Here is a 25600-nt window from a genome sequence, read left to right as displayed (position 1 = left end):
GTTGTTTGGCCTAAGGCAATCAAGACTTGGAGTCTACAGGAGGCATGGTAGTGCTACTGGCACTATGAAAAGGCAGAAAGATATGACACTACAAAATGAGCCCCTCAGGTAGGTAGGTGTCTAGAATGCTGCTGGAGAAGAGCAGCAAAATAGCTCCAGAAAGAATGAAGAGGCTGGACCTATGGGGAAATGATGCTCCATTGTGAATGTGTCTGGTGGTAAAAGTAAAGTTCGAGGATGTAAAGAACAATATTGCACACAAACCCAGACTATTAGGTCCATGCATCAAGGTAAATTGGACATGGTCAAGCAGGAGATGGCAAGAGTGAACATTGATATTTTAGGCATCAGTGAACAAAAATGGACGACAATAGGTGAATTTAATTCAGATGATCATTATATCTACCACTGTGGGCAAGAAACCCTTAGAAGAAAAGGAGTAGCACTCACAGTCAACAAGGGAGTCCAAAATGTGATACTTGGATACAATCTCAAAAAATGACAGAATAATCTGTTTGTTAGCAAGGCAAAGTAACTATTCAATATCACAGTAATCAGGTCTATGTCCTAACCTAAGAAACTGAAGTTGAATGGTTCTATGAAGACCTATAAGACTTTTTAGAACTAATACCCGCCCCTCACCCCCACCAAAAAAAAAAAAAAAAAAGTCTTTTTCATTATAGGGGACTGGAATGCAAAAATAGGAAGTCAAGAGATAACTGGAGTAACAAGAAAGTTTTTCTTTGGAGAACAAAATGAAGAGCAAAGGCTAGCTTTGTTTTCTGAAGAGAACGTACTGGTCATAGAAAACACTCTCTTCCAACAACACAGGAGATGTCTCTATACATGGGCATCACAAGATGGCCAACACCAAAATCAGGCTGATTATATTCTTTGCAGGTGAAGATGGAGAAGGTGTATACAGTCAGCAAAAACAAGACCTGGATCTGACTGTGGCTCAGATCATAAGCTTCTTATTGGAAAATTCAAGCTTGAAATGAAGAAATTAGGGAAAACCATTGGACCAGTCAGGTATGAACTAAATGAAATCCCTTATGATTATACAGTGGAAGTAACAAATAGATTCAAGGGATTAGATCTGGTAGACAGAGTGCTTAAGAACTATGGGCGGAGGTTTGTAACACTGTATGGGAAGTGGTGACCAAACTATCTCCAAGAAAAAGAAATGCAAGAAGGCAAAGTGGTTGTCGGAGGAGGCCTTACAAATAGCCGATAAAAGAAGAGAAGCAAAAGGCAAAGGAGAAAGGGAAAGATATACCAACTGAATGCAGAGTTCCAAAGACTAGCAAGAGAGCTCAGAAAGCCTTCTTAAATGAGTAATGCAGACAAATAAGGAAAACAATAGAAAGGGAAAGCCTAGAGATCTCTTCAAGAAAATTGGAGGTACCAAATCACTGCAGATACTGACTCCAGCCATGAAATTAAAAGATTCTCGCTCTTTGGAAGAAAAGCTATAACCAACCTAGACAGCATACTAAAAAGCAGAGACATTACTTTGCCAACAAAAGTCCATCTAGTCAAAGCTATGACTTTTCCAGTAGTCATGTATGGATGTGAGAGTTGGACGATATAGAAAACTGGACATCAAAGAATTGATACTTTTGAACTGTGGTGTTGGAGAAGACTCTTGAGAGTCCTTTGGACTGCAAGGAGATCTAACCAGTCCATCCCAAAGGAAACCAGTCCAGATATTCATTGGAAGGACTGATGCTGAAGCTGAAACTCCAGTACTTTTGGCCACCTGATGCAAATAATTGACTCACTGGAAAAGACCCTGATGCTGGGAAAGATTGAAGGCAGGATGAGAAGGGGACAACAGAGGATGAGATGGTTGGATGCTATCACCAACTCAATGGACATAAGTTTGAACAAGCTTTGGGAGTTGGTGATGGACAGGGAAACCTGGCGTGTTGCAGTCCACGGAGTCTCAAAGAATTGGACATGACTGAGTGACTGAACTGAACTGAACTGAAGGGAATATTTCATGAAAAGATGGGCACAATAAAGGAGAGAAACCGAAAGGACCTAACAGAAGTAGAAGAGATTAAGAAGGGGTGGCAAGAATACACAGAAGAATTATACAAAAAAAAGGCATTAATAATCTGGATAACTGTAATGATGTAGTCACTCACCTAGAGCCAGACATCCAGGAGTGTAAAGTCAAGTGGGCCATAGAAAGTATCACTATGAACAAAGCTAGTGGAGATGATGGAATTCCAGCTGAGCTATTTCAAATCTTAAAAGATGATGCTCTTAAAGTGCTCAACTCAATATGCCAGAAAATTTGGAAAACGCACCAGGCTTCCCTGGTGGCTCAGCAGTAAAGACTGCCTGCAATGCAGGAAACCCGGGTTCGATCCTTGGGTTGGGAAAATCCCCTGGAAAAGGGCATGGTAACCCACTATGGTACTATTGTTAGAGAATCCCATGGAGAGAGGAACCTGATGGTGTGCAGTCCACAGGGTCACACAGAGTCTGACATGACTTAAGCAAATAAGCAGCAGCAGTGTCCACAGGACTGGACAAGATCAGTTTTCATTCCAATCCCAAAGAAGTCACAGTCAAAAAATGTTCAAACTACTGTACAATTGTGTTTATTTCACATTCTAGCAAGGTAATGCTCAAAATCCTTCAAGCTAGGGTTCAACATTACATGAACTGAGAACTTCCAGATATATAAGCTGGGTTTAGAAAAGGTAGAGGATCCAGAGATTAAATTGCCAGCATCCATTGGATCATAGAAAAAGCAAGGGGATTCCAGAAAAGCTTCTGCTTCATTGACTATGCTAAAACTTTTGACTGTATGTGTCATAACAAACTGTGAAAAATTCTTGAAGTGTTGGGAATACAGACTAGCTTACTTGTCTCCTGAGAAACCTGTATGCAAGTCAAGAAGCCACTGCTAGAACTGGACATGGAACAACGGACTGGTTCAAAATTGGGAAAGGAGTATGTCAAGGCCATGTATTGCCACCCTGCTTATTTAACTCATATGCAGAGTACATCAGGTAAAATACCAGGTTGGATAATTACAAGCTGGATTCAAGATTGCCAGGAGAAATTATCAACAACCCCAGATATGCAGATGATATCACTCTAATGGCAGAAAGCAAAGAAGAATCAGGGAGCCTCTTGATAAAGGTGAAATAAGAGAATGAAAAAGTTGGTTTACAATTCAGCATTCAAAAAACTATGATCATGGCATCTAGTTCCATCACTTCATGGCAAATAGGGAAATTGTGGAAATAATGACAAATTTTATTTTCTTGGGCTCCAAAATCACTGTAGATGGTGACTGCAGCCATGAAATTAAAAGACACTTGTACCTTGCAAGAAAAGTTATTACAAACCTAGACTGTGTATTAAAAAGCAGAGACATCATTTTGCTGACAAAGTCCCATCTAGGCAAAGCTCTGGTTCTTCCTATAGTCATGTACAGATGTGAGAGTTGAACCATAATGAAGGCTGAGTGCTGAAGAATTGATGCTTTTGAGTCATGTTGCTAGAGAAGACTCCAAGAGTTCCTTGGACTGCAAGGGGACTTCCCTGGTAGCTCCACTGGTAAAGAATCCACCTGCAATGCCAGAGAGCGCAGTTCAATTCTTATTTCATGAAGATCCCCTGGATAGGGATAGGCTACCCACTCCAGTATTCTTAGGCTTCCCTGGTGGCTCAGATGGTAAATAATTCACCTGCAATGTGGGAGACCTGGGTTGGAAATATCTCCTGGAGGAGGGCATGGCAACTGACTCCAGTATTCTTGTCTGGAGAATATTTTTTTTTTGGGGGGGTAGGGGGGTTCTTCCCTTTTAGCTCAATTAGTAAAGAATCTGCCTGCATTGCAGGAGACCCAGGTTCAATCCCTGGGTTGGGAAGATCCCCTGGGGAAGTAAATAGCTACACTCTTCAGTATTCTTGCCTGGAAAATCTCATGGACAGAGGAGCCTGGTGGGTTCAGTCCATGGGGTTGCAAGAGTCGGACTGCAAGGAGATCAAACCAATCAATCCTTAAAAAAAAAATCAATCCTGAATACTCATTGGAAGCACTGATGCTGAAGCTAAAGCTCTAATACTTTGACCATATGATGGGAAGAGCCAATTCATTGGAAAAGACCCTGATGCTGGGAAAGATTGAGGGTGGGAGGAGAAGGGGGTGACCAAAGATGAGATGGTTGGATGGTATCATGGACTCAATGGACATGAGTTTGAGCAAACTGTGGAAGATAGTGAAGGATAGGTGAGACTTCCTTCCCTGCAAACTGGAGTGCTGCATTTTATGGGTTCACAAAGTCAAACATGATTTAAATTCTGAATAATTATAGTAATTTTTTCTTTTTTAACAGAAATGTCTGTTTAGGTCTTCTGCTGATTATTTGATCAGGTTGTTTGTTTCTCTGATGCTGAGATACATGAGCCTCTTGTATATTTGCAGATTAGTCCTGACAAAGCACTACTATTAGTCAGTACATTTCATTTCTTTGCCAATGGTCAAGTGCCTTGCAAGTATATTAGCAAAACAGGCCAATTCCAAACTTACTGGAATTAAACTTCACAGTGTAACATATCAAACAGTTCATAGACTGGCACTGCTTTTCAGGTTATACTTGGAGCAGCACTGATGTATGGACATCTGGATCAAGAACAAGAACATGACCAACATCTATTCGAATTTATAAGTATCACTTTCTTGCCTTTCTTTATAGTTTTCACATGATTTTTGTTGTTTTGTTTTGGCATATCATTGGGATAATGAAGTATATGGTTTTATGTCTGCATTCTGTCATTCAGAATCATTTTGTAAGATTCACCCATGCTCTTAAATATAGTTGTAATTTCCTCATTTTCATTGCAGTAGAATCTGTACCCTATATATGCATTTGAATGTTGATGGACATTTTGGTTGTTTTCCATTTTTGACTATTAGAAATACTATTGTTCTTATGACTTTTTATGTATGTTTTCACAATTTTCTTGGGCATATAACTAAAGTGAAACTGTGATGTGATGGATTATTCACATGTTCAACTTTGGTGGTTACTGCCAAATAGTACATCAAAGTGGTTGTACAAATTTACTTTCCACCAGCAGTATAAAATTTCCTTTGCTTCAAATCCTTGCTAATACTAACACTGTTAATGTTTAAGTTTTTCCATCCTCTTGAGTGTGCTGTTGAATTTCACTATGGTTTTAATTGATGTTTCTCTGATTATGGAGGAGGCTGAATACCTTTGACTGCTGAAATAGAGGCTTAACCTATTCAAGTCTCTTGCCTATTTTTCTATTGATTCTATTTTTCTTATTGATTTGTAGCAGTACTATTTGTATTCTGAATATGAACCTTTCTTCAGATATATATGTTACAAATATATTCTCCCAGTGGGCAGACACATTTTCCATCTTTTAAAGGTTTCTGACATTATCTATCACTACTCACCTTGCCTGTTGAAGTTTAGAGATCCCTATATGCAGGACTTTAGACAAGGGTTCAAGTGCAAGTGGTTTATTTTAGAGTTTATATCAGGAGTGAAAAAGTGAAATAAGATGCTAATCAGAAGTTTCCTATCAGTCAAGTTCCCTTGAAAGTTTAATCTCACCAAGGAATTAATGAATCAGTGTAGAAAGTATGCATTAGAGCTATCACATCCAAAGAGTAAGTAAATAAAAGTATTTTTAAAAAATTCTGTACACCTGTGCTTGAGATAACTCCCAGGGATAAATTAATTTCTAGGAGCAAATTACTTTTAGCCTACCACCTGAGCAGATCAAATAACCCCAACAGTGCAAGAAAACAGAGGAATGAAAGTGCTAGTAATAGGCTGGTGTTCACTGAAGTGCTAGAAGTGAGATGGTATAGACAAAGTACCATAGCACTTACAAACTTTCTAACTCTTATAGAATTTCTTTCTCTTGCTTGAGCATACTAGCTAGAATCTCTAGTCCATATTAGATAGAAGAAATGATAGTAGTTATTCTTGCATGGATCTCAGTCTCAAAAAGAAGGCTTTTACTATTTTAGCATTCACTACAATGTTTGCTATATTTATAATAGATTTAGTATAAATACCCTTGATCAAATTAAGGAAGCTCTCAGAGAAGGGGATGACAGAGGATAAGATGGCTGGATGGCATCACTGACTCGATGGACATGAGTCTGAGTGAACTCCGGGAGTTGGTGATGGACAGGGAGGCCTGTTGTGCTGCGATTCATGGGGTCGCAAAGAGTCTGACACGACTGAGTGACTGATCTGATCTGATCTGATCTTCTACCCATGATTTTTTTTTTTTTAAATCACAAATGGATATTAAATTATATCAAATATTTTCTTCATCTAATATGATAATAGGGCTTCCCTGGTAGCTCACATGGTAAAGAATCCGCCTACAATGTAGGAGACCTGGGTTCAAATTCCTGGATCAGGAAATCCCTTGGAGAAGGGAACGGCAGCCCACTCCAATATTCTTGCCTGGAAAATCCCATGGACAGAGGAGCCTGGTGGGCTATAATCCATGAGGCTGCAAAGAGTCAGGCACTACTGAGTGACTAATACATTGAAATGAAAGTGATAATGGTATGATTTTTTCTCATTTTCTCTGTCAATGTGTGAGCTACATTGATTAGTTTTTAAATGCTCCAACTAACCTTGCATTCCTGGAATAAACCTGCCTTGTTTTGGCTACTAAATATTACAGAGTTCATTTTGCTCATATTAGTTTAGGAGTTTTGCATTTGTATTCTATATGAGACTATTTTTTTCTCTTAATTTAGCTCAAGTTCTTTTATGAAAGTTGTGATGCTTTTCTTAAGCAATTGGGAAATGTTTCTTCTTTTTGTATTACACTGAAGAATTAGTATTTTTTGCCATTTTTCCTTTCTTAAATGTTTGGAAGAACTTGCTGTTAAATGCTTCTTGCTTGCAAGGAAAGATATAAACTGAGATGCATGAGTTCACTTTGTTTCTAATTGTGACGAGTTAGAACCATACTTCAGAAAAGGCTGTGGCAACCTACTCCAGTGTTCTTGCCTGGAAAATCCCATGGATGGAGGAGCCTGGTAGGCTGCAGTCCATGGGGTCGCTGAGAGTTGGGCACGACTGAATGACTTCACTTTCACTTTTCACTTTCATGCCTTGGAGAAGGAAATGGCAACCCACTCCAGTGTTCTTGCCTGGAGAATCCCAGGGACAGGGGAGCCTGGTGGGCTGCTGTCTATGGGGTCGCACAGAGTCAAACACGACTGAAGTGACTTAGCAGCAGCAGCAGAATCATATTTATGGTAAAACAAAAGACACAATCTATTTTGGAATAAAAGGTAATTGTTTATGAAGTAAACATTAAAATGCTGATCTTCTTTTGAACTCTTAAATATCGCATTCCCATATTTGTTTCTTTTTTTTTTATCTTTAATTTTATTTTATTTTTAAACTTTACATAATTGTATTAGTTTTGCCAAATATCAAAATGAATCCGCCACAGGTATACATGTGTTCCCCATCCTGAACCCTCCTCCCTCCTCCCTCCCCATACCATCCCTCTGGGTCGTCCCAGTGCACTAGCCCCAAGCATCCAGTATCGTGTATCGAACCTGGACTGGCAACTCGTTTCTTACCTGATATTTTACATGTTTCAATGTCATTCTCCCAAATCTTCCCACCCTCTCCCTCTCCCACAGAGTCCATAAGACTGTTCTATACATCAGTGTCTCTTTTGCTGTCTCGTACACCGGGTTATTGTTACCATCTTTCTAAATTCCATATATATGCATTAGTATACTGTATTTATGTTTTTCCTTCTGGCTTACGTTCCCATATTTGTATAACCTACTCATTCTCTAAGATCTAGGTAATTTTATGTCTTGGAAAGACACTTGATTATAACTCCAGTCCATAACTATCTGCTTTGAATTTATGTGCTATTTTAAAAATTAATCAATTTATTTTTATTTTGCTATGCTGGGTCTTTGTTGATGGCAGTTGGGCTTTCTCTAGTTCTAGTTTGTGGGCTCTAGAGCACTTTGGCTCTCTAGATGTGGGCATGTGGGTTCTAGAGTGCGTGAGCTTACCTGCCTTGCCCACATCATGTTCATTAAAAGGCAGATTCTTAATCCACTGGACCACCAGGGAAATCCCTGAACTTATGTGTTAGTGATGGACATTTAACTTAATGACCTTTCTCAAATTATTTTAACTTTTTATATGGGAATATTTTCAATTACAGATTCAATTTCTTTAATATTTGTATGAATATTCATACTTTTTATTCTTTTTGCATCACTTTTGTCAAATGTTACTATTTAAGCAATGTTTTCACTTTATTAAAATTTTTAATTTTATTAGCTAAGCAATTCATAAGAACCCTTTTATTATATTAGTAATAAAAAATGTCTCTACAATTCTAACACTGGTTATTTTTGCCCTTTAGTCACTAGGATTCTATCAAATTTGTTGGTCTTTTCAAAGAACCATATATGGCCTTATTGATACCATACTATCTTTTTTTTTTTTTTTTTGATATATCTTATCTTTTCATTTTCTTTTGCTTTACTCAGCCCTCAGCCACTCAGGGGAAAAGTGGCCATAAATATCAGGCTTTACATTTGGTCCTAATAATTCTTTACTGTCTTAGCTTTTCAAAACCTTTTGGGAAATGTTTGCAAATTTTAAGCATTTAGTTTTTCCAATTGTCCTCAGAGATAGGATTGGTAAAAATTATCTGATCCACTATTACCAAAAATGGAAGTCCCCAATTATTTATTTTTTGACATTTTTTGACATTGCATTATCTTATGTTTTGTTTGTTTGTTTCTGAAAACTTTCTCAGTGTCTCTTGGAAAGAAGCAAATTCTACAATTAAAACTGCATTAATCAACAAATCAAATCTCCTAGAGTAGAGTAGGGGAGGGAACAAAGGACTTAAACTCTCAGGCTGTTAACTCATTTATGGGCTTGCATCTGTTCTTATGCTCACCATTAAAGTTCAAGAGTGTATCCAAATGCATCATTAAATAAGTACTCAGTGTGATGGGAGATAAAACATGTGGGATAAAATAACATTTCTAAGTGTTCCTTACTCCCTCTCTACCTTTTCATTAGCATCTCCTGAAATTCTCTTTTATACACCAGACCAAGTTGTTAGACCTCTGTTACCCTCTATAAACTATAAACAAGAGCTGTAAATCAGTTCAGTTCAGTTCTGTTGCTCAGTCGTGTCCAACCCTTTGCGACTCCATGGACTGCAGCACGCCAGGCTTCCCTGAGCATCACCAACTCCCGGAGCTTACTCAAACTCATGTCAATTGTGTTGGTGATGCCATCCAACCATCTCACCCTCTGTTGTCCCCTTCTCCCCCTGCCTTCAATCTTTCCCAGCATCAGGGTCTTTTCCAATGAGTCGGTTCTTTACATCAGATGGCCAAAGTATTGGATTTTCAGCTTCAGCATCAGTCCTTCCAATGAATATTCAGGACTAATTTCCTTTAGGATGGACTGGTATGATCTCCTTGCAGTCCAAGGGACTCTCAAGAGTCTTCTCCAACACCACAGTTCAAAAGCATCAATTCTTTGGTGCTCAGCTTTCTTTATAATCCAACTCTCACATCCATACATGACTCCTGGAGAAACTATAGCTTTGACTAGATGGACCTTTGCTGGTAAAGTAATGTCTCTGCTTTTTAATATGCTGTCTAAGTTGGTCATAGCTTTTCTTCCAAGGAGCAAGCATAGTCACCATCTGCAGTGATTTTGGAATCCAAAAAAATAAAGTCTCTCACTGTTTCCATTATTTTCCCATCTATTTGCCATGAAGTGATGGGACTGGATGCCATGATTTTAGTTTTCTGAATGTTGACTTTTAAGCCAATGTTTTACTCTCCTCTTTCACTTTCATCAAGAGGCTCTTTAGTTCCTCTTCACTTTCTGCCATAAGGGTGGTGTTATCTGCATATCTGAGGTTATTGATATTTCTTCCACCAATCTTGCTTCCAGCTTGTAGTTCGTCCTGTCCGGCATTTCCCATGATGTTCTCTGCAATTAAGTTAAATAAGCAGGGTGACAATATACAGCCTTGACGTACTCCTTTTCCTATTTGGAACCAGTCTGTTGTTCCATGTCCAGTTCTAACTGTTGCTTCTTGACTTTCATACAGATTTCTCAGGAGACAGGTCAGGTGGTCTGGTATTCCCATCTCTATAAGAATTTTCAGGCTTCAATCATAGCTCAGTTGGTAAAGAAGCCACCTGCATTGCAGGAGACCCTGGCTCAATTCCTGGGTCAGAAAGATCCCCAGGAGAAGGGTTAGGTTACCCACTCCAGTATTCTTGGGCTTTCCTTGGGCTAACCTGGTAAAGAATCCACCTGCAATGTGGATAACTGGGTTCAATCCCTGGGTTGAAAAGACCCCCTAGAGAAAGGAAAGGCTACCCACTTCCAGTATTCTGGCCTGGAGAATTACATGGACTAAGTCCTTGGGGTTGCAAAGAGTCGGCTATGACTGAGCAACTTTCAGTATAATAATTTTCCATAATGTGTTGTGATCCACACAGTCAAAGACTTTGCCATAGTCAATAAAGCAAAAGTAGATGTTTTTCTGGAACTCTCTTGCCTTTTTGATGATCCAACAGATGTTGGCAATTTGATCTCTGGCTCCTCTGCCTTTTCTAAATCCAGCTTGAACATCTGGAAGTTCACAGTTCACCTACTATTGAAGCCTGGCTTGGAGATTTGAGCATTACTTTGCTAGCATGTGAGATGAGTGCAATCGTGTGGCAGTTTGAACATTCTTTGGCATTCTCTTTCTTTGGGGTTGGAATGAAAGCTGACCTTTTCCAATCCTGTGGCCACTGATGAGTTTTCCAAATTTGCTGGCATGTTGAGTGAAGCACTTTCACGGCATCATCTTTTAGGATTTGAAATAGCTCAACTGGAATTCCAATCACTTCCACCAGCTTTGTTCGTAGTGATGCTTCCTAAGGCCCACTTGACTTTGCATTCAAGGATGTTTGGCTCTAGGTGAGTGATCACACTATCTTGGTTTTCTGGGTCATGAAAATCTTTTTTGTGTAATTCTGCTGTGTATTCCTGCCAGCTCTTCTTAGTATCTTCTGCTTCTATTAGGTCTATAACATTTCTGTCCTTAATTGTGCCTATCTTTGCATGAACTGTTCCCTTGGTATCTCTAATTTTCTTAAAGAGATCTCTAGATTTTCCCATTCTATTGTTTTCCTCTATTTCTTTGCATTGATCACTGAGGAAGGCTTTCTTATCTCTCCTTGCTATTCTTTGGAACTCGGCATTCAAATGAGTATATCTTTCCTTTTCTCCTTTGCCTTTAGTTTCTTTTCTTTTCTCAGCTATTTGTAAGCCATCTTCAGAAGACCACTTTTCCTTTTAGCATTTCTTTTTCTTGGAGATGATGTTGATAACTGCCTCCTGTACAATGTCATGAACCTCCGTCCATAGTTCTTCAGGCACTCTGTCTATCAGATCTAATCCATTGAATCTATTTATCACTTCAACTGTATAAGGGATTTGATTTAGGTCATACCTGAATGGTCTAGAGGTTTTCCTTACTTTCTTCAACTTAAATCTGAATTTGGCAATAAGGAGTTCATGATCTGAGCCACAGTTAGCTCCCAGCCTTGTTTTTGTTGACTGTATAGATTCTCCATTATTGGCTCCAAAGAATGTAATCAATCTGATTTCAATATTGACCATTTGGTGATGCCCATGTGTCGAGTCTTCTCTTGCGTTGTTGGAAGAGGATGTCTGCTATGACCAGTGCATTCTCTTGGCAAAACTCTATTAGCCTTTTCCCTGTTTCATTCTGTACTCCAAGGCCCAGTTTGCCTATTACTCCAGGTGTTTCGTGACTTCCTACTTTTGCTTTCCAGTCCCCTATAATGAAAAGGATATCTTTTTTGGGTGTTAGTTCTAGAAGGTCTTGTAGGTCTTCACAGAACCATTCAACTTCAGCTTCTTCAGCATTACTGGTCGGGGTATAGACTTGGATTACAGTAATATTGAGTGGTTTGCCTTGAAAACGAATGGAGATCATTCTTTCGTTTTTGAGATTGCATCCAAATACTGCATTTTGGACTCTTTTGGTGACTATGAGTGCTACTTCTCTTCTTCTAAGGGATTCTTGCCCACAGAGTAGATTTAATGGTCATCTGAGTTAAATTCACCCATTCCAGTCCATTTTAGTTCACTGATTCATAAAATGCCAATGTTCACTCTTTCCATCTCCCATTTGACCACTTCCAATTTGCCTTGATTCATGGACCTAACATTCCAGGTTCCTATGCAATATTGTTCTTTACAGCATTGGACTTTACTTCCATCACCAGTCACATCCACAGCTGCAATACTTTTATATTAAATAAGCCATCTCGGGCCTTAAATATGACAGGAAAAGCTTCAGATGAGTATTTACCAGAGAAAAAGGCACCAAGACTGAAGTAAAAATAAAACAGCATTGTTATGTATAGCAGGGGGTGGGATTGAGAAATCTACCTTAGCTTGGCATCCCATAATGATATACCATAAACGGAATATTTTTAACAACAGATGTATGTTTCTTACAGTTCTGGTGGCTGGGAAGTCCAAGATCAAGGTGTCAGTTGATTTAATTCCTGGTGATGACACTTTTCTTAACTCTACTTAGCTATCTTCTTGCTGTGCCTCACATGGTAGGGAGAGAAAGAAAGCACCTTTTAGTGCCTGCTTTTTTTTTTTCTCCTTTTCCTGGTACCTCTTTTATAAGGGCACTAGTTCTCTGTGGGGCTTCCCTGGGGGCTCAGTTGGTAAATAATTTGCCTACAATACATGAAACCCGGATTTGATCCCTGGGTTGGGAATATTCCCTGGAGGAGGGCATGGCAACCCACTCCAGTATTCTTGCCTGAAGAATTCCCATGAACAGAGGAGCCTGGTGGGCTACAGTCCATGGAGTCACAAAGAGTCAGACATGACTGAGCGACTAAGCACACTGCACAGTGTAATCCTCTGTGGGGGCCTTACCTTCATGACTTTCTCAATCTAAATACTTTCCAAATGCCCAACGTCTAAATGTCATCCCATTAGGGGCTTCAACATATAAATTTGGGGTCACAAACACTTCTTTATAACAGAAACTGTAAGATATGCCTACGTAAGAACTATCTGAGTGAGGGAGCTTCACGGGAGCCAGGTCAGCGTGTCTAGTCTCTACCGTTAGCATATAGCAAGACTGTCTGGCTGCCTTGGGTTTGCATATTGTTTATTGCACTTGAAATAGTGTTGTCTTCATAGTATGATTCTGCTTTACTGTGGTGCAGAATCTCTCCTGTGGACACCTCACATGTCTTAGAATGGGCATTTTAAGATTCCCCTCCCCTACCCCAACAAAGGATCAAGGTTTTTGCAATCCTTTGATGAGTATTGCTAGCACTAAGGTAAAATTCCATTTTTGATCAGATTATGCTACCAGAATTAATTTGGAAAAAATTGTAATGGTAGCAACAAAACATACCAACTTGCATTCTATATGAATAAAATTTAGCGTTTAGTGTTTGTGTGTGTGTGTATATATATATATATATAATATTCTTATACATTCACAACTCAATGTTTTTGCCCTTCCAGAATGGAATAAAGAGGGAAGATACACACACACACACACACACACACACACACACAGAGGCAGAGAAAGGCCATTGGGTTAAATGTCCATCAATAGCACAGAAATTCAAAGCAGAGAGGTGTAGAATGGGGTTGTAAGGAAGTGTTTTTGCAAGACATGATTTTATCTAGGTTTTAGGAAGAAGAGTAAGAAGAGGGTCTCCATATATTTCAATCTCTATCGGAGTGGAATAGATTTCCAAGGAATATCCAGCAGAATTTCTGTTAGATATTACTGAGTTACATGCCCTAGCCCTGCTGCCAGGCTTGAAAGCTATCAGCATTTTAGTGGATGTAGGCATTTCCATTGTCACCCTGCTTATTTAACGTATATGCAGAGTACACCATGCAAAATACCAGGCTGAATGAAGCACAAACTGGAATCAGGATTGCCGGGAGAAATGTCAATAACCTCAGATACGCAGATGACACCACCCTTACTGCAGAAAGTGAAGAGGAACTGAAGAGCCTCTTGATGAAGGGGAAAGAGGAGAGTGAAAAAGTTGGCTTAAAAGTCAATGCTAAAAAAACTAAGATCATGGCATGTGGTCCCATCACTTCATGGCAAATTGATGGGGAAACAATGGAAACAGTGAGAGACTATTTTCTTGGGCTCCAAAATCACTGCAGATGGTGACTGCAGCCATGAAATTAAAAGATTCTTGCTGCTTGGAAGAAAAGCTATGACCAACTTAGATAGCATATTAAAAAGCAGAGACATTACTTTGCCAGCAAAGGTGTAGTCAAAGCTGTGGTTTTTCTAGTAGTCATGTATGGATGTAAGAGTTGGACTATAAAGAAATCTGAACATGGAAGAATTGATACTTTTGAACTGTGGTGTTGAGAGTCCCCTGGACTGTAAGGAGATCCAGCCAGTCCATCCTAAAGGAAATCAGTCCTAAATATTCATTGGAAGGACTGATGCTGAAACTGAAACTCCAATACTTTGGCCATCTGATGCAAAGAACTGACTCATTGGAAAAGACTCTGATGCTGGGAAAGGTTGAGGGAAGGATGAGAAGGGCCAACAGAGGATGAGATGGTTGGATGGCATCACTGACTGGATGGTCATGAGTTTGAGCAAGCTCCAGGATTTCATGATGGACAGGGAAGCTTGACATGCTGTAGTCCATGGGGTCACAAAAAATCGGACACAACTGAGTGAACTGAACTGAACTGAGGCATTGCCAATGGGCAAAGAAGGTGAGAGGAATTGTGACCAATAACAGAATCAGTATATTTACATTTATCAAGATCGATAAGGAGATGTCCCAGAAATGCAGAAAGGAAAAATGCTATTAAGATAAGTGTACAAAATTCCAAAACAGATGTTCTGAATTGCAAAGTCATATGGATGTGACTGTTAATAGTCCAATCAGAGTGCAAATTTAGGGCGGTTATACTGCTCTTCACTGTAATGTCAGAAAATGTCCTGATTCCTACATACATGTTGTGAAATGAAATATTTCCTGCCATCTTCCTGGGCAAGAAATGTCACAGCCACCAGGGATTTTTGGGTCTCCAAATGTGAGTGAGGCTCCCAAAAGGGAACACAAGGCCTGTGATCCAGCAGATACTGCCACCTCCTACAGTGATGCTGAGGAGCTCAGGTGGGGAGTAGAATGCTGAAGCAGCCATTCACCACATCTGCTATTCCTTACAGTAAACAAGGAATTAAGGATGTAAGCAACCAAGAAATAAGATTTGGCCCCAGATAGCTGTGGTGCATACGAAAGGAATGAATTCAGGTCGCCCAGAGGCTTGCATACATGGAAGAATGCTAAATTTCTTAACTTGATACCTGATTTTCCTTACTTAATGATAAGATTTGATGTTCAGATTGCCTGCCCACTTTGTTGCAAACTTGTGTATAGCCTGACTCCCTTTCCTGCCTCCTCAGAGCAGTTTTCTTAGGGCTACTGAGATGCTGTCTTCTGGGCTAAGAGTCCTTTACATTCCCACCAAATAAAGTATCTCTCTACTTTCAGGCTGTGATTAATTTTTTTAGCCAGCAATGCTAAGTGCATAGATAAGAAAATGGCATAGATACCCAAATATATGTGCAAATGAGTTGACAGATCTAAAATTATGTAAAAATGAAAAGTATCTTAATACACAACCCAATATTTTAGGGAAGGTCATGATGTGCATTGTCACTTCAGTAGTGTCTGACTATTTGTGACCCTATGAACTATATAGCCTACCACGTTCCTCTGTCCATGGGATTCTCCAGGCAAGAGTACTAGATGGGGTTGCCATTTGCTCCTCTAGGGGATCTTCTTAACCCAGGAATCTAATCTACATCTCTTATGTCTCCAGCATTGGAGGGTAGTTTCTGTAAATTCTATTTTGAAGTATTTTCCACTACCTTGGCTTCCTTAAAAAAAAAAAAGAAAAAAAAAGAGAGAGAGAGAGAATAACAGGAATTGCTTCTCTTCTATTGTTTGCTTTGCTATTTTAATCAGATTTAACATTAAGAAAAATATAGCATCCTTTGAAAGGAGGAATAATGTGTGCCGTCTTTGGTAATTTTAACCACTTTTGAGCTGCTTTCTGGAGCCCCATCTGCCCGTCTAGTCCATCAGCTAGTTGTTAACACTTTGTCACTTACAGATCCAAAGTCTGAACTGAGATAGGGACAGGAAAGTGAAATCATGGTTTCTGATAATTAAATGATTGATGAACAGATACACATTGGCAAACACACACACACACACACACACACACAGACAAAGATAACTCTATGTCAATTTGACTGGGACCTGGAACAATTTGGTTCAGGAATATAAAGTCAGAATGGCTAAGAGAAGATACACTGAGGCAGATATTCATGGTTTTGCTAGGTATTAATTTGTTTAAAAAATCGACTTTTTTTTTTTTTAATCTTAGAAGCTGTTGTTCAAATTATTTAATTGTTAAATCATCATTCAGTCAGTTCAGTCAATCAGTCATTTCCAACTCCTTGCAACCCAATGGACTGCAGCACGCCAGGCTTCCCTGTCCATCATCAACTTCTGGAGCTTGCTCAAACTCATGTCCATCAAATCAGTGATGCCATTCAACCATCTCATCCTTGGTCATCACCTTCTTCTCCTGCCTTCAATCTACCACAGCACCAGGGTCTTTTCCAATGAGTCAGTTCTTTGTTTCAGGTGGCCAAAGTATTGGAGTTTCAGTTTCAGCATCAGTCCTTCCAATGAATATAGGACTGATTTCCTTTAGGATGGGCTGGTTGGATCTCCTTGAAGTCCAAGGGACTCTCAAGAATCTTCTCAGGCAACACAGTTCAAAAGTATCAATCTTCCATGCTCAGCTTTCTTTATGGTCCAACTGTCACATCCATGTATCACTACTGGAAAAACAATAGCTTTGACTAGATGGACCTTTGTTGGCAAAGTAATGTCTCTGCTTTTTAATATGCTGTCTAGGGTGGTCATGGATTTTCTTCCAAGTAGCAAGAATCTTTTAATTTCATGGCTGCAGTCACCATCTGCTGTGATTTTGGAGCCCAAGAAAATAGTCTCTCACTGTTTCCATTGTTTTCCCATCAATTTCCCATGAAGTGATGAGACTGGATGCCACCATCTTAGTTTTTTGAATGTTGAGTTTTAAGCCAGCTTTTTCACTCTCCTCTTTCACTTTCATTAAGAGGCTCCTTAGACCCTTTTCACTTTAAGCCATAAGGATGGTGTCATCTGCATACTTGAGGTTTTTTATATTTCTCCTGGCAATCTTGATTCCAGCTTATGCTTCTTCCAGCCCAGCATTTTGCATGATGAACACTGCATGTAAGTTAAATAAACAGGGTGACAATATATAGCCTTGTCATACTCCTTTCCCAGTTTGGAACCAGTCTGTTGTTCTATGTCTGGTTCTAACTGTTGTTCCTTGACCTTGATACAGAACTCTGGGGGTAGATCAGGTGGTCTGGTATTCCCATCTCTTTCAGAATTTTCCACAGTTTGTTGTGATCCACACAGTCAAAGACTTTGGGATCATCAATAAAGCAGAAGTAGATGATTTTCTGAAACTCTTGCTTTTTCTATGGTCCAATGGATGTTGGACCCATTGGCAATTTGGATACTTTGGCAGTTTGATCTCTGGTTCCTCTGCCTTTTTAAAATCCAACTTGAACATCTGGAAGTTCACAGGTTACATACTGTTGAAACCTTGCTTGGAGAAATTTGAGCATTACTTTGCTTGCATGTCTGATGAGTGCAATTGGGCAGTAGTTTGAAGATTCTTTGGCAATGTCTTTCTTTGAAATTGGAATGCAAACTGATCTTTTTCAGTTTTGTGACCATGCTGATTTTTCTATATTTACTGGGATATTGAGGGCAGAATTTTTGCAGCATGATTTTTTAGGATTTGAACTAGCTCAACTGGAATTCCATCACCTCCACTGGCTTTATTTGTAGTGATGCTGCCTAATGTCCACTTGACTTCACATTCTAGGAGGTCTGGCTTTAGGCGAGTGATCATATAATCATGGTTATCTGGGTCATTAAGATCTTTTTTTTTGTACAGTTCTTTGTATTTCTTGCTACCTTTTCTTAATATCTTCTGCTTCTGCTAGGTCCATACCATTTCTGTCCTTAATTGTGCCCATCTTTGCATGGAGTGTTCCCTTAGTATCTCTAATTTTCTTAAAGAGATCTCTAGTCTATCCCATTCTATTGTTTTCCTATATTTCATTGATCACTGAGGAGGGTTTTCTTTTCTCTCCTTGATATTCTTTGAAACTCTGCATTCATATGGGTGAATCTTTCCTTTCCTCCTTTGCCTTTAGCTTCTCTTATTTTCTCAGCTGTTTGTAAGGCCTCCTCAGATAACCAATTTGCTTTTTTGCATTCCTTTTTCTTGGGGATGATCTTGATCACTGCCTCCTGTATACAATGTCAGGAACCTCTGTCCATAGTTCTTCAGGCACTCTATCAGCTCTAATCCCTTGAATCTATTTCTCACTTCCACTGTATAATCTTTAAGGGATTTGATTAAGGTCATACGTGAATGGTCTAGTGGTTTTCCTTATTTTCCTCAATTTCAGTCTGAATTTTCCAATAAGAAGTTGATGATCTGAGCCACAGTCAGCTCCTAGTCTTGTTTTTGCTGACTGTATAGAGTTTCTCCATTTTTGGCTGCAAAGAATATAATCAATCTGATTTCAGTATTGACCATCTGGTGATGTCCATTTATAGAGGTGTCTCTTGTGTTGTTGGAAGAGGGTGTTTGCCATCACCAGTACGTTCTCTTGGCAAAACTCTGTTAGCTTTTGCCCTGCTTCATTTTGTATTCCAAGGCTAAACTTGCCTATTATTCCAGGTATCTCTTGACTTCTTCCTTTTGCATTCCAGGCCCCCTGATGAAAGGACATCTTTTTTTGGTGTTAGTTCTAGAACGCCTTGTAGGTCATCGTAGAGACATTCAATTTCAGCTTTTCCATCATTGCATAATACAATATAAAAAAAAATGTGCTCCAGTTTCCCAATGGAGGAAAATTTGGCTATTTTAAACCTTAGACTGATTTATTTAACACCAATATCCATCTAATAGCTTACAGTGAATGGTGTCAGATTCATGATCTCCAAAGAAGAAGATTTAGCTTCAGGGCCAGTGGCCACGCTTGATCATTCAATTGCTTTTGTGTGGCAGAATTTTTATTACAGTGAAAAGGACAGAGACAGCGTCTGATATAGACATCAGAAGGGAGACAGAATGTGCCCCACTTGCTAGTCTTACCAAGGGAGCTATATACTTTTTCAGTTGGTTATTACAGTAAATTAAAGAATATCTCAAAGTTGTAAAAAATTTACCTGACCCACTCCCCAAATTTACATTTTAACAGGAGTAGAACTAACAATAGAAAGAAAGATCTTACCAGACCCACTCCCACAACATACACTTTAAGATGACAGGGATTAGTCAGAAGGCTCTTAAGGAGAAACATGTCCTCAAGCAGGATACATTATTGTTATATAAGCATTGGTATAGAGTTTAAGATGAGTTACTTTTTGTATAATCATTATCTCTGGGCTTAAAGAAAAAAAAAACATTTTATGTGACTAAGATTAAAGGAGTGTAAAAAAACAAAACAAAACAAAATGTTTGTCCTTTTCTCCTCTTTGAGGGCCCCAGACCCCTTTCTCCTCCAGAGCTCCAGACTCATTATTAACCTACCTAAGAATTAACTCTCTCACATCTATATTCAGAACAAATTCTTTAATGTATCATGTGAATATACTCAGGAAGACTGTAGAGTCTTCTATTCAAAATGAGACATGGTAAGTCTCCAGGTGAGTCTTTCTTATTTTAGAGCCAAGACAGCCAATATCCAGCAAGGTCAAGTGAGTTACTATGGGCCATTTATAATGATTGTCAGGCACTGTTTACACAGTAAGCATCTTTTTGTCTGGTGAAGTTCAGTTCAGTTCAATTGCTCAGTGTCCACATCTTTGCAATCCCATGGATTGCAGCATGCCAGGCTTCCCTGTCCATCAGCAACTCCTGGAGTTTGCTCAAACTCATGACCATCGAGTTGGTGATGCCATCCAACCATCTCATCCTCTGTCATCCCCTTCTCATCCCACCTTCAATCTTTCCCAGCATCAGAGTTTTTCCCAATGAGTCAGTTCATTGCATCAGGTGGCCAAAGTATTGGAATTTCAGCTTCAGCATCAGTCCTTGCAATGAATATTCTGGACTTATTTCCTTTAGGATGGACTGGTTGGATCTCCTTGCAGTCCAAGGGACTCTCAAGAGTCTTCTCCAACACCACAGTTCAAAAGCATCAATTCTTCGGTGCTCAGATTTCTGTATAGTCCAACTCTCACATCCATACATGACTACTGGAAAAACCATAGCTTTGACAAGATGGACCTTTGTCAGCAAAGTAATGTCTCTGCTTTTTAATATGCTATCTAGGTTGGCCATAGCTTTTCTTCCAAGGAGTAATCATCTTTTAATTTCATGGCTCCAGTCACCATCCACAGTGATTTTGAAGCCCAAGAAAAAGTCTCTCACTGTTTCCATTGTTTCCCCATCTATTTGCCATGAAGTGATGGGCCCAGATGCCATGATTTTAGTTTTTTTGAAGGTTGAGTTTTAAGCCAGCTTTTCACTCTCCTCTTTCACTTTCATCAAGAGGCTCTTTAGTTCCTCTTTACTTTAAGCCATAAGGGTGGTGTCGTCTGCATATTTGAGGTTATTGACATTGAGCATCACTTCAAATTACTTTCAAATCTTCTTGCACTACAAGATTCTGAGCTGGGGAGCTCTACATGGGACTTCCACTTGACAACCCATTGCACCTGACAGATTTTCACTCTAGTTTAAGTTTTAGAAAAGGGATGGCTTAAAAACAATCAATGATGAGATAATCTTTTTGAGGGCAACCCGTTTTATTGGACAGTTTTAATTGCTAGAATTCATTTATCTTTACAATAAGTTTTTGCCATTTATATCCAACTAATTGCTTATTTGGTTACCCGAAGATACACAGATTAGTTTCTTTTCTAACTGGTAGTGTCTTAGATATATGAGGACAGGTTACAATCATTAGAAGAAAATCATTACTTCCACATCCAAATTTTCCAACAAGTTTTCTCTAAGGAGGAAAAATTGTTTCAAGCTAACACTATCTCCCCCTTTGAAAGTTTACTGTAAGATTAGGAGTTTAACAGCAACAAATATTCATGCAAGTTCAAGATGCAAACACCTTAGTAAAGGGTAATTTGCATGAAAAATATTTATAAACATTAATTTGAGCCAAGATTATTATGTGATATTAAAATAAGTAGCATTAACTTAGACTTTGCTACTAGCAATTCAGTGTCAAGATTAAGCAAATCAGGTCTTCCACTGAAATGTACATCAGTGAGATGACATTTAAAGTTTTATGTTTTGGTCTGATGACCACATTAAACAGAAAATTTGAAAAATATTTTGGAGTCCAGGAAGAGGCCAAAACATGACTAGGATTTCTGGAAGCTATGTTACATGAAGAATAATGTGTAGAATGAGAAATATTGACTAGGGAGAAAAACACCTTTAAGAGAGAACCATGGTAAACTGCCTTCAAGTAAATGCAATAGTATTAATTAAAATGAGTTGGACTTAGTATGTGTCACTGCAGAGAACAAAACTAAGGCCCTCAGTTGGAAGGTGCTGTAAACGGAATTTGTCTTAGTATAAATAAGAAAGATTTTAAAAAGTGGATTACCTACAGGAGAATGTTTAAGTGCTTTAAATAAAGGCCAGAATGCCTGGCGTGACTGGAGTAATAGAGATATCTTTTGAGGAAAGGTGTCTTTTACATTTCACCCTAAAACCTTAGATGTTAGAATAAGGATTTACCAAGGATCTACTATGTAAAGTGTTCCAATAGATTGTGTGGAGTTTCAAAAAGGAGTGTACAACAAGCTTTCTGTCTTAAAATTCTTATACTCTGATTCAGCAGTCAACATTTTCATATTTTTATATTTTCATGTTTTTATAAATGAACATCTACTGTATTATGAGCATTTTGGAGAATGCATGATATTTGATTAAGAGGTTGGGATAATTACAAAGAGCAGGACAAGTCAGAAAGAATGAGGAAAAAATGAATGGTAAGGAAAAGAAAAATGGAAACTATTGGGTAGATTGAGTATGGACGTGTGAATATAGATGCTATGATCAGAAGTTAGTTTGTACAGGTCACAGGGTTGTTTTAGGAGAGCTGTTACTATAATACTAGAAAGATGATTGTAGATAGATTGTGCTATTACTTGAAAGATATATTTTGGAGGATAAACTTTATTTTTACATGGTTAGGAACCATTTTGTGCCTTTGCTTAAACAGATAAATAGTTTGATGAAAATGGTACTGAAATGAGTAAATCGGATGTGCTTGAGTAATGAAAATCTGAAGTGAGAACAGTGAAATAGACCGTACTCTTGGGAAGAATGGAAGAGATCTCATGGTGGTCAATATGCCGGTAAGTCACTTCAACTACTCCAGGCATCAACGATTGCCTTAACACTCATTTAGCAACTTATCTATATCAAATAAGGAAAATTACCACTTTCAAGCCTTTAGCAACCTAGCAACCACAGCAACATAGCAATGTTGTTTATCCTCTCCTTGTCCAGCCTAGTGATTCATGGTTCTGTTGTTTCTTAGACTGAATTAGGAAAAACAAAACAAAAAACTATTGGAAACAAAGTAATATTACAATTTTCAAACAGAAAAGGTTATTAAATGACTTTTAGATCATATAACTTATTTTCATCATTAATCAGTGTCTGGAATTGTCAGGAAACATGTATCTTGTCCCTCCACTATATTTAGAGACTTGGTAAATGTTACAAGTAAGGAGTACACACACACACACACACACACAGACATATATATTTCTTTATACCCATCATAATTTCTATTTATCAACCTATTTATCATAGGTTAATAAATAGGATTTAGTTATATTTACATTTTCTGTGGAGATATAAATGTCAGAAACATTCACATAGTTTTCTAACTTGATCAAATCATACCGTTAACTATGATACAACTCTTTCTTGCTTAGAAAATATGTTCCACCTGTTTAATTTCATGTTAAATTTCCTATATTTATAATTTTCTCTCATAGAGGGTAAATCTGAAATATGATAAATTGCAATGTTTTAGACTCCTGAGATTTATTTTCCTCTACATGATCTGCTAGTAATATTAGTGCCTTATTAAATACATTCCGGTAAGTATTCTGCTTAGTCCAAATTAATTTGGTTATAATGTTTGTTTAATTACAGCACTTAAATTTTATAGTTGGTTATTCAAAGTGAAAGCTTGTTTGATTTTAATTTAAAAGGGAGAGAAAGTATTTATTGTGCAATTGACTTCTCTTGTAGCAATTGTAATTGCATAGCAAGGCAACTGGTTGATATAATTTCCAGGAAGTTCCAGTCACCTAACCAGAAATTCCCTCCTACATTGTTTCTTAGGATGACTTAAATGCTAGCACTAATCATCATGATTTTTTTTATTTTTCCATAGTAATTAAATTATTATTTTGGTCATTGTATGTGCCCAATTCTTTACCAGTAATTTGATACAGTGAGAGTGGAATAGCATACAACATGGATAAGAGAGAAACCTTGACATTGAGCAGCTCAAATCAGATAGCATCATAGAAACACAAATTTCCATTTATCATAGAATACAATGAGTTTTACAAGAAATTTATGTGATGATAATAATGGTAGTGTAGATGAAGAATTAGGGTTCTCCCAGTGGTACAGAAGGTAAATAATCCACCTGCTAAGGGAGGAGAAACAGGAGATGCACGATTGATTTCTGGGTTGGGAAGATCCCCTGGAGTAGGAAACGTCAACCCACTCCAGTATTTTTGCCTGGAGAATTCCCACGGCCAGAGGAGCCTGGAAGGCTACAGCACATGGAGTTGCAAAGAGTGGGGCATTACTGAGTGACTGAGGACACACATACAGAGGAAGAATTAGCTCACTTTCCTTAGGAAAGATTAGAAGACTCCTTAGAAAAGGGTGGGGAGTTCAAGGCAAGACAATTCCCTTGGAAGACATCATCAAGGCAAGAGCAGCAGATGTGACACAATTAGGAATATTCAGTAAATGTTGAATGGTCCTTTGTGGAGATGGAAATTAAAGAGAATGGGGTGGCAAGCAGGGGAAGTTCACAAAGCAGATAGAGTCTAGCTTGTGCATGATTTGAATATAGTGATTCAACAAGTTTTGTTTTTAGCTAAAGGAAGAAAAAGAGGCCTTTAGAAAGAAATGGAGGAATTATAGGCAACGTTCTTTGGGGAACAGAATGCCTGAGGAAATGCAATATAGTTCTGCTATGAAAATAGAGATGACACAGGAAGGAAAGAGGTGAGGCCGAATAAAAATAACGATGAATTTTGAGATCGTGATGATAGATTGTGATAATAGATGTGTTTTTATACTCTTTATTATCCCTCTGCTGGTGCTTCTAAGTCGCTTCAGTCGTGTCCAACTCTGTGCGACCCCATAGACGGCAGCCCACCAGGCTCCCCCATCCCTGGGATTCTCCAGGCAAGAACACTGGAGTGGGTTGCCATTTCCTTCTCCAGTGCAGGAAAGTGAAAAGTGAAAGTGAAGTCGCTCAGTCGTGTCTGACTCTTCGTGACCCCATGGACTGCAGCCCACCAGGCAAGAGGCAAATCCTCTTGGGGTATATCAGGAAGCTCTTTTTAGCAGCAGTTGAGAACCAAGTTCTTGAGGCTGGTGGGTGGGACAACTAACTGCCTGGAGCAGCAAAGGTGACAAGGAACAGGGCTAGCGGTGTGGCAGGGAGGTGAGAGAGGGACCTGGAAAGAAAACCTGTAGGACTTGAAGGATAAAATTCATCTCTTAAAAATATTTTTAAAGAGCTGGTTTGTAAGATGCTACATTGCCTAACAAGTTCTTGGGAAATCTATATATTAGTGTATTGAATCTTGTCAGCTCCTCTGAAGCATGATTGGCCCATTAAGCCTCACAAGATCACCCCACTGGAAGTCCATCACGATGTTTGGGCACTTAGAGAGTACAACGGCCCAGCTTGCCTTAACTGTGATTTCTATTCATACTGGGCCTTAAAGGATTATTTGGAGGTGTTGGTATAACTTACATTTTTATAGAAATATGAGCAAACAGAATTTAAGAAACTCCACATGTACCTTACACCTTGTTGCGAATCCCCAGAACTTCATAAAACTCCTCACTAACTAAACATTAGATTTTTTATGTTATCAAGAGAGAGGAATAAGTTGCTATGAATAGGTTAATCGTGGTGGAATTTTGTAGTGCTCTACATTTGCCACAAGGTCTGACTTTGTATTCTAGTTTTGTCAGTTGCAGTCCTTAAATATTTTATTTAGTAAGAACTAAATAAGACAAGGTCTGCCTCAGCT

Source organism: Bos indicus, chromosome 24 (assembly GCF_029378745.1).
Source record: "Bos indicus isolate NIAB-ARS_2022 breed Sahiwal x Tharparkar chromosome 24, NIAB-ARS_B.indTharparkar_mat_pri_1.0, whole genome shotgun sequence".
Taxonomy (NCBI): Eukaryota; Metazoa; Chordata; class Mammalia; order Artiodactyla; family Bovidae; genus Bos; species Bos indicus.
The sequence above is the reverse complement of the archived record's forward strand: the minus strand, read 5'-3'. Positions refer to the sequence as shown.